The 10,452-nt window shown below is 46.2% G+C and overlaps 1 pseudogene; it reads right to left on the bottom strand.

Annotated features, from left to right (window-relative positions):
- Positions 1-384: 384 nt before the first annotated feature.
- On the bottom strand, positions 385-6,981 carry LOC119258550 (splicing factor 3A subunit 2-like; annotated as a pseudogene).
- Between the last annotated feature and the right edge of the window lie 3,471 nt (positions 6,982-10,452).

Raw genomic sequence — 10,452 nt, 5'->3', positions numbered from 1 at the left:
TGAGGCCTGATCTCCAGCTCTGTGACCCCTGACCTATAATACATGCTGAAGCCAGAGTGGTTCCCTCCCTCTCCTCCCCTCCCCTTCCTTTCCCTTCCTTCCCCACCCCTCCCCTCCCTTCCCTCCTCTCTCTCTCTCTCTCTCTCTCTCTCTCTCTCTCTCTCTCTCTCTCTTTCTCTCTCTCTCAAACTGAACCTTTTTTATTTAGTAAGAAAGAAGCAGGTGAATGACAACTCATACACAGAATAAAAAGGAAGAGAAGAATATCGACAACACAGTGGTGAAGTTTCACTAAAGTTGACAGATTTGCACCCAGAGCAAAGAGATGTCTCTGTATTAGGGGCCAATCTGTGCCCAGTCAGGTTTCCTAAAGGTCAAGAACATTCAGAATCTCAGACTGATGCCCGGATGTGACAAGTATAGCCCGTACTCACTCACAACCTCCAACTGTAACCCGAAGACGGGGATTCGGGCTACCTGTCACCACCAAATGCCAATAGAGACATGAATTGAATCTTCAAAGTGCTCTTTAATCAGACAGCTGGTAATCTGGAAGATAGAGGGTTAACTCCCTAAAGAAACTGTCTTAACATTTCATTTCCAGCCGCCTTTTTATAGTGAGTTGAACAGAGTTCAGCAGTAGGCAGGCCTTCACCACTGCCAGGAGATTGTCATGTCCAGCTCACGGAGTTCCTTATTGCCCTCCTGGACACCAGACCTCAGGCTCGTCCCACTGTGCTGAGGCTGGTCTTCAGATAGCGCTGGCTCCCCACACTCCTCCAGACGTGTCCTTGGGCTGGAAAATTCACTCAGAGCAGACAGACCATAAGCAATGTGTGTGTGCAGATTTCTACTGTACCAGCTTAGTGTCTCACCCAATCTCTCTCCCTAGCCCCTATCACAACCTCCAGGCAAGGGCTCCCCCAGGAAAGTCCTCATTTCCTGACATTTCTCTGTCTCCACCCCCGCCCCCCACACACACACATTTAAAATGTAACATTTCACGCCACAGGAGCAATCACATGCAGGATTAAAACCTCAACCAACCAAGAAAATATCATTCTTTCTATAAAGTGACTGAAAATATGAAAGACATCATGGACATTTTGTGCAACTATTGCTGAAGAACAGCAAATGCAATTCCAAAAAAATCATGCTTACCATCAAAAAAAGGCTCAGGGAGCCCCAAAAAGGCAGCTGGGTGCTCCCAGAGTGGTCTTTCTTTCAACACTCAAATAGGATCCTGTCATCTTTCCACCCACTACCCAATCTCCTGACAATATTCCTTCAAAGGCTCCTGTGCCCTGGGTTTCTCCCCTCTGCCTTTGAGGTTCAGCAAGCTCTGGCCCCTGCCCTCCAGTTACCCTTCCTGGGTATTGTTCTCCCTTCCAGCCACCCCCTTCACTGTATTCCCACCTCCTGTGGAGACTGAGCAAGTCTTATCCCCTCCGCCTGGACTATTTTCCATTCTTTCAACTATAAACTACAACTTATCCTTCAGGTACCAGCTCAGCTATGGTGTTCCCTCTGTGGAGAAGCATCATAGACTCCCCAGTGGGCCCCCTGTTGTAGGCATGTGCAACACCGCTTAGAGTTACATAGACATTGGCTTGTTTGATTGCCTTTCCTTCCCATATGCTCTCTATCTTGTTTGATTGCCTTTCCTTCCCATATGCTCTTTATCTCTATGGTAGTGGGATTTGCCCACCGTTCACCATGCACTTAGCACTGGAACAGCGCCTACACATAGAATCGCTCAATAAACATCTGATGAAAAAATGAAAAGGTGTTTCGTTTCAGATACACTTAGAATATGTGGTTGTTGTCACACAAACCCATGTTCTAGATCAAATCAATAGGTCAAATCAATACCTACTTATTCTTGGGAGGCAGTATGGTAGACCAGTATAAAGACATGATCTATGAAGGCAGATCTCTTGGGTTCAAATTCCTTCTGTTTCTCTGTCTGAGTACACTTGGGCAAGTTACACCCATGCTCTGTGCCTTTGTTTGCCCATCAGAAAGTGGGAATACTAGTGCCCAATTCAGGGTTTTTGCTTGAATTAGATATGCATCACGTACTGCAGTTCAGCACTCACAGTAAGTGCTCAGACATGTTTGCTGTTGCAAGCATGGGTAACTAGGTGTCAATGGCTGACCAGATTTTAAATAGATAAATCTGCTTGGAAAAATGTCTTTGGAGGTTGTATTTATGCAGGGCCTATACTTACAACCTTGATTTAAGTAAAGTATCTTGGAACATTCTGACATTGTTAAAGGGGGCTGCCCCATTCACCCAACAAACCAGGGACAGTTTCTCCTGGAGGCTGAGGTTTTACCTCCTGCCTTTAGAAAAGGATGTCATTGGAAGACCCTTTTCTGTGGTCAGACTTAACCCAAATGCTACTTGGTAGTTTAGCAATTTGATGTGCTGGTTTGGTTTTTAGCTCACTCATTTTTGCCAGTATGTAATTCCTATTCAGGTTCATGTTGACTTTAGAAAAATAATTTCTGGGCCTCCCTGGTGGCGCAGCGGTTGAGCACTGTACTGTGAAGCTGCCCGCAGCCTCTGCAGCGCCGGTTCAATCCCCAGCCAAGGGCGAGGGTCCCACCTGGCGTGGCAGACCTCTCCTGCCACCGGCTGCTCCCCTCAGCAGTGTACTTTGGTCCTTCTGCCTGTTCTGTTCCCCGCTCTGGCTCTGGTGAATTCTCTCACCCTCCCACGCTTCTGACTGTACCCAGTGCTTGTATAAATAAATAAATAAATATTTAAAAAAAAAAGAAAGAAAAATAATTTCTCTCTTCTCTCATCTATTTATACATCCATTACCCTCTTAACTACCTAGATAATAAAACTGGTGTATAAAAGGAAAAGAGCAAAAGATTTGTCAAGGCAGGGTCTTACTACTGAGTTTGATTTATTGCTGAGCTTGGTCTCTATTCAAACTCTTTACAATTCATATAGTTCTGAAATCATGCAAATCAGCACAGATCATGCCTGTATCTCCTGCAATAGCACTGCGAGGGTAAGCTGCTCTGAATGAACAGTTACAGAACTCAGGGAAAATAGGTGGTAGAAAAACAAGAGTGGGGTCAAGCTTTGGGGTCATGTGTTCAATGGAACAACTCTGTTTGAACAGGAAACCACTTAGGACATGTTTTTGCATTACCTTTTTACTGATTTGTCCATTTTCTTTCATAACTTCTTCACTGTTAATACTGGGAAGGGGGTTCTGAAGGGAGGCATGACATATTAGAAAGATGTGGAAACATATAAAGCACCTTTTGCAAAGACAACAAAGAAGGCTGAGAGCAGGGAACACAGGCAGAGTAAACAGGAGAGACGGTGCCAACACTGTTAACAGATTGGCCATTAAAGGGAATATTGAAGACAAGCCACCACAAGAAGCTGTGATAACCCTTCCCCCAGTTTATGAAACAGACAGAGATCAAACAAAGGAGGTCAGGGTTAGAATTACCTATAACAGCCTTGCATTTGGGTTCAGTAGAGGAAGTCGAACGACGGTTAAGGGATTAGGGCTATTTTTAGTGAAAGCAAAGAAGAAAAACCCGCAGGAGTTTGTGGATTCCAATGTGAAAGATAAGTTATTTGATGACCTGTGCTACAGTTGCAGAGAGACTCTGGCAGCTTAGCATCTTTACTGGACCCAGGTGAGAAGAAACCCAGCAATATTAAGAATAATTTAACAGGAAGGGACTGATAAATTGAGATACCCCCACTGGTGGTCAGGGAGCATGGCTGAGACATGTCAAATACAGGTTTCTTTATGAAGTGACTCAAGTTCGTACATTTCAGTGTTAACAGTTAAGGTATCAAAAAAAATATAAAGCTATGGTCCGTGGGCAAAGGGGGAGACCTAGGCATTGAAAGGGTGGAGTGCTTATCAGGGGAGCATGGGGGCTGAAATGTTCAGACCAAGGCCAGAAACCCTGATGATCTCTCAAGGCGAAAGAAGCCTACAGTGAGACTCACACTCCAGCCTGAGTCTCCCAATCTCAGAAGGGAATCTAAGCGGGCAACATGTTCTGCCTGTAAAAGCGGAACCATTTCAGATAACCTAAGGGACAGAACTGGGAACTTGTGGAGGTGACCTATGACAGAGGCCCAGGGTCCTAGAGAAGACAGAGCAGGGACTGTGTGGGCTATTGGGGTGATGGTGGACTGGTTAGTGCTCGCTAAGCAATAAACACAAATCATCAGAGTTTCTGTGGGGGGAGGGAATAGTGGCAAAGTAGGGTTCTAATGAATAAGTTCTGGCATGAGATGTAGCTTTATAGGAATGGAGGACATGGGGATAAGGTGTCCGGAAGTAGATAATGCAGGAGGATGTTAGAGATGAAGGAAAAGGAAGTGAAGAGATGATGGCCAGCCTTTCCAGCAGTATCTCATTTATTTTCAATTACCTAGACTGACATGGGTTTATGATTAGACCAGCAAAGGATGCTGGAGCCTTTAACTCACTGAGGGGTGGTATCCCAAGGTCCAGTAAAAAGGTGATTGCAGGGCCTCCCCGGTGGCGCAGCGGTTGAGTGCTGGGTTGCGAAGCTTCTCATCAGCCTCTGTAGCGCCTGTTCGAACCCCTGGAGGAGGGTCCCGCATGGCGCACAGACCTCTCCTGCCGCCCGCTGCTCCCCTCAGCAGTGTACTTCGGTCCTTCTGCCTGCTCTGCTCCCCGCTCTGACTCTGGTGAATTCTCTCACCCTCCCACGCTTCTGACTGTACCCAGTGCTTGAACAAACAAACAAACAACCAAACAAATCTTTTTTTAAAAAAAAAAAAACCTTATTAAAAAAAAAAAAAGGTGATTGCAGAAGCAGTTAAGTGTGTGTTTGGAAATCTAAACAGTCACTTTAAAGATGATCTTCCCCTCCAAATGAGAAGTGAATCTGTAAGGACGTGGGGACTTAGAAGTCCAATCCACTGGGGACTGAGAAGTGCTCTGGGATTTTGCAATGGACTTGGGAGTCAAGCAGGATTTTGCCACACGCTGGCCACCGGCATGGGGCTCTTACACAAGCATCCTTTGGCCTGCACGCAGGCTTCCACATTTCAAATCTCTTCAAAAACCGCTGCAGAGTCATGGGCCCTGGCTGGTTTGTTAAGCCTGGAGCGTGCAGAATAAGTGCCTGAAGGCCCCTGTGCCCCAAATCTGGAGGGTTCCCTGCTCACACCCACACTCCAGTCAGAGCTGCACCTCTTGTCCCTTTACCCCTCTAGCCCTGATGGGGGAAAGGGCGGCCCCAGTGAGGGGAGAGAGCAGAGCCCAGCCCCAGTGCCCTGAGGAGGGGTGGTTCTTCCGCTTGTCTCTTGGGATTATTAACACTAGTCAGAAAGTGAACTCGCTTTCTTTTTACTGAGCTAACTTTTGCTTACATGGTTATTTGTTTTAGAGGTGTAGGATCTCCCCCTTCAGGTGCTGCTACTATATCACACCCACCACCAGATCCACAGTTGTTTTCCACTACTAACCATTGGAATAACAAGTTCCACGCCTCCCTCCTGCTTTGCTGACTGACTTTCTGTTATCTAGAATGAATCCACCGGTTAAAACAGATGTGTGTGCTGCCACACCACTCTGTCCATCACATCCTCAGGGGAAAACCATCTACCAGGCTCAGGGCTCTAGAGACTGTGTGTGCCCCGTTCAGCTGTGCCAGTGTCACTCGGCACCCAGGTGTCCACAAAGTGGCAACTTCCATATCACCGATGGTTCAAACTTGTGTAGAGTAAAAAAAAATTTAAATCACTTTATTTGATGAAAACCAATTTTTTTCCCCCAGAGAGACTGTTTTATGGGCTCTGAGACACCAACCCTTGCTCAGTGGAAAAACACAGGGAAAAAGGAAACCAAGGTCTGCTGGGGGGGAGGGAAAGGAGCGTTTCAGTTGGAAGGGGGTGGGGGAGGAATACCCCCAGGGACTTGTAGGGCATTGGGGGGTGGGGATGTACCTGAGGGTTTGAGGGATAAACTCCAGGAGGCTGGGGGTAGACCCCAGGAGCTGATGGATGGACCCCAGCAGGTGGGGGTGGACCCCAGAAACTGTTGGGTGCCCCCCAAAGTCTATGAGTGAACCCAAGCAGCTAGGGGAGGGTGGTCCGCTGGGGCTAGCGGGTGGAACACTGGTACTGCGATGTGAACTCCAGGAACAGGAGGGTGGACTATTGGAGAGGGGTAGACCCCAGGTGCAAGGGGGCAGCTGGGGAGGACCTAGGTACCCCCAATGGGGTGAGCCCACTGTGAGGCATGGGTACGGCAGCAGTCCTCCTGGTGGGGGTGAAGGCAAAGACTCAGGTAGACTGGGACAAAGGGGCAGGGCATTCATCAGTGGAATTGGGGGTGCCTTACCCAGGAGGCCCAGCAGACAGGCTCAGAGTCATGGTGGGGGTGTAGGTGGGGGGATCTTCTCCATCTTTAAGTGGAACTGCAGGAAGAAATGTTTGGTTTCCCTGATCCGGTGAGTACAAAACTTGCCTCTGGACTTCTCAGTCTACTTGCCCAGCACGTTGAAGGCCACAGTCTCAGAGGACTCTGCAGCTATCAGCAGGGACTGCCAGCACCAGTCCCAGGGTTCTATCCTCTGCTCACAGCTGGACCTCAAGAGGTGAAGGGGGCAGGAAGCCCTCGGCGATCCCAGGTTGGTCTACGTGGAAGAGGAGAGTCTGCAGGCCCATGTCTGTGCCTCTGCTTGGTCACTTTGTAGCCAGGGCGGCCAATCTTCTCGAACTTCTTTACTTCTTTACCTCCACTTTTACCTTCTCGGGTGTGGGCTGGGTGGGGCCTCCTTAGCCTTCTTGGTGTCCATCTGGCCAAGGTGCTTTTCTCTCGGGTGTGGCAGGTAAGCTCCCAGGTTGCACAGTGTCAGGACCTTGCATTTGCAAGAGCCCAGGTGGTGGTCTATAAAGTAAGGGTCTTTATTGCTGTCAGGACTCGAGGGCTGAGGGCTGAGTCCTGCCCTCATGGTTGGGTAGCTCAGGTGGGGGTGAGAGCCAGCCCCACCTCTCCCCCCAGGGCGATGGTGAAAGTCCAGGGTGAGGGTCTCTGGCATAGCTGGCAGGGTGAGAAATTCCCGAGACTGCTGCTGTCGGGTTTTTTTTTTTTTTTTGTGTGTGTGTGTGTGTGTGTGTATGTGTGTGTGTTTCAGTTGCCCCCAGGACTTCATTCTCAAGAAAACCCTTTGATGTGCAAATGCTTCTGTGCTTTACTAAGCAGAAAATATGAACATAAGTCACCTCCTGATGACTCAGGAATATCATTAGAACACCAATTACAAAGCTCTGAGGGCTCCCAGGGCTTATAGAAATGCTGTCTCCTCCAGTGACCAAGCCCAAACCTCAGTGATGAATTAAAAATACATCTAGAAAACAATCAAACCAGACAGCTTTGCACATTGCTCTTTTCTAATTAAAAGAGCAAATGTTCATTGCAGAAAACTGCTATGTACAAAATAATAAAGTTTAAAATTATTAAAATGAGCTTTAAAATGACTTTTGGCTGCCAGTCATTACTGTCACTATTTTGCTGATGTCTGTGGCTGCTTCTGTTAAAAATCTCTCTGTTTCTATCAAGGTAATGTAACTGCACTTTATGATTACTGCATTTATTTCCTGGTAAAATGGTAGTGTGCTTTTCATAAGATGAGAGAAATGTTATTGTGGATGTATAAAAAATTCCTCTATAGCCTCTTCAGTATAAAAAATAAAATTGAGGCAATTTAGAAACTATCTTACAAATTATACTGTCAATTTAAGTCTATAAGAAGTTGATGAAATTAGCAAACAGTCCTTAATCATTTTGAATCCTTTTCATAGTTATTCTCAAAAACTTCAAAACTTTGCAGGTAGATTCTAGAATGGAAGGTGTTGGTTGTCTTAGTCTTTTTGGACTGCTTTAAAACAAAATACCATAGACTGGCTTAAACAACAAAAATTTCTGTTTCAATGTTCTGGAGGATGGACGTGCAAGATCAAAGTGCTGGCAGGTGTGGTTTCTGGTGCACGCCCACCCTGGTGTGCAGAGGGCTGCTTTCTCGGTGTTCTCACCTGACGGAGGGAGAGGGAGCTCTCTCTTTTTAAAAGGGCACTAACCCCTTCATAAGGGAGCTGCTCTTATGATCTAATCACTCCAAGGTGTGCAGGGAGTGGGTCCTCCAGCCCCCATCTCCAAATAGCATCATATTGGGGGTTAAGTTTTTAACATACGAATTTGGGGGAACAGAGAACATGCAGTCTATAACATGGAATTACCTCCGAAACAAATCCAAGGCCCAGAATCCTGTAGGTGATAGAGCCTGTTCTTGTCACTATTTTTTCTCTTTCTGTAGGCTTTAAAAGCAGGGTCTACTCTGCTAAAGGAGAAGGTGATCACGATGCAGGACAAGCCTTATCAGGGGACCAGCCAATCCACACTTGCAAATGGTGTCTGGGATCAAGTTTTGAAGAGGACGAAGTCCACCAAAATTGAGGAAAAAGAGCAAAAGCACAGGGAAGTCTGGTCTGGAAGAAGGACTACACCCAGTTCAGCCCAGCAGCAGCCAGTGGTCCAAGATGCACACACAGTCCTAGGCCGCACAGAGTAGCCCTGTCACAGGGTGGACCTCAGGGAAAGGGGAGGTCCCAGTTCCCTATCCCACCCAAGGAAAGGTGGAGCTGATCAGGCAGGGGAAGCTAGAGAAGGGATTAAGAGAAGAAAGGAAGAAGGATGGAGAGCCAGGAGATCAGGAGGAGGCACATGGAACAGAGAGACATGTGAAGAAGCTGTGCTTGTTCTTGGACTAGTTGAAACAGACCTGGGTGAGAGACTTGTGAGGAGGTTAACAATGGCAGCTTTTATCTTGATTTTGCTCTTTACATCAAAGATGTACTGGGCTCCTTCTACCCCTTTCTTGCGGGTCCCCACCAGGAGGTGCCTTAGACTTGTAGCAGGCTTTCTTTCAGGTATCAGTGGCCCTTCTTTGAACCAACCCTATTTGGCTGGGCATTTACCCATGAGGGGTGGGTAACTTTGGGTGCTTGATTTGAAAATAATATTCTTTATCTTTCCCTTTTCATCTCTTTTTTTGATGCTAATTGTATTAATGTTCCTTTCCATTAAAGGTCTTTCGCACTAGAGTCTCTTGTCTTGATGGAGCGGATGGATGGCAGAACCTATTTAAGAGAGGGCAGGTTTGGGGGTTCTGGGCTGCCCTTCATGCTGGCATGTAATAACACAACAGAAGCAGCCAGATGCTGCTGCCCAGGCCTCCTTCATACAGATGGGTGTGAGGAGGGCCAGAGTCTGGCCCCACCACCCAGTGTTAACAGAAAGGGGGCTGGGTTTCCTTTGCCCTTGGCACATGTCAACCTCTGGCCCTGGATAACTGAGTTTATCTTTCCAGGGGGTGGCAGCAAGGAGGGCCACCTATCTCCCGTCTCTATCCACTGGAGATAGAAAGAAAATATTAGAATTTCAATTTATATTCATTTTTTAACTTTTCCATTTTAAATTTCTAGTTTTTCTTCCTCACTTTTAATATCCTCTGTGTGCATGTGTGTGTGTGTGTGTTTGAATTTAGCTTGCCAGAGCTAGATAACTTTATTCAGGATTCTAAGGATAATCTAAAATTCACTAAGATTTTGACAATAATTATCATCAAAGTACTATACATTTTGATATTTTTTAAAAAGTTCATATGTGGGGCCTCCCTGGTGGTGCAGTGGGTTCAGCGCAGTGCTGTGAAGCTGTCCACAGCTTCTGCAGCATCGGTTTGATACCCACCGGCCAGCAGCGAGAATCCTACATGGTGAAGCAGACCTCTCCTGTCGCGCCGGCTGCTCCACTCAGCAGTGTATTTTATTAGTCTGCCTGTTCTGCTACCTGCTCTGTCTCTGGTGAATCCTCTCACCCTCCTGCGTCTCTGGCCCATACCCCAGCTCTTGTATAAAAATAAATAAATCTTTAAAAGTAAATAAATAAATAAAATAAAAAGTTCACATGTGAACATTAAAAAATTTTTGAATTCAGTCTGGAGTCAACATTAAACACTAAACCAAATCCATAAATAATAAATTCTATTTTCCTTCTTAAGTTCATGATATCTTCTGAAACAGGTTACCACTTAGTAAAAAAAATTTTGTGGCAATATACACGTAAAACAAAATTTTCCATTTTAACCACTTTAAGTGTATAAATCAGTCACATTAGTTACATTCACAAGGTTAAAGAATCATCACTGCTCTTTCCAAAAGTTTTTATCCAAAAACTGGAACCTTTGTACCATTAAACAAGTCCTCTAACGACTTCCTTCCAGCCCCTGGAACTTCTAACCTACTTTCTGTCTCTATGAATTCTGCCATTAGAGATAGTTCATGTAAGTGGAATAACACAGTATTTGTCCTTCTGTGTCTGGCTTATTTCCATTTAGTGCAATGTTTTCAAGGCTCATTCATGTATC

This window comes from Talpa occidentalis, unplaced genomic scaffold (genome assembly GCF_014898055.3).
Source record: "Talpa occidentalis isolate TD23 unplaced genomic scaffold, MPIMG_talOcc4v2.1 talOcc4.5, whole genome shotgun sequence".
Taxonomy (NCBI): domain Eukaryota; kingdom Metazoa; phylum Chordata; class Mammalia; order Eulipotyphla; family Talpidae; genus Talpa; species Talpa occidentalis.
Note: the sequence above shows the minus strand (reverse complement) of the source record. Positions and strands in the feature narration are given on the sequence as shown.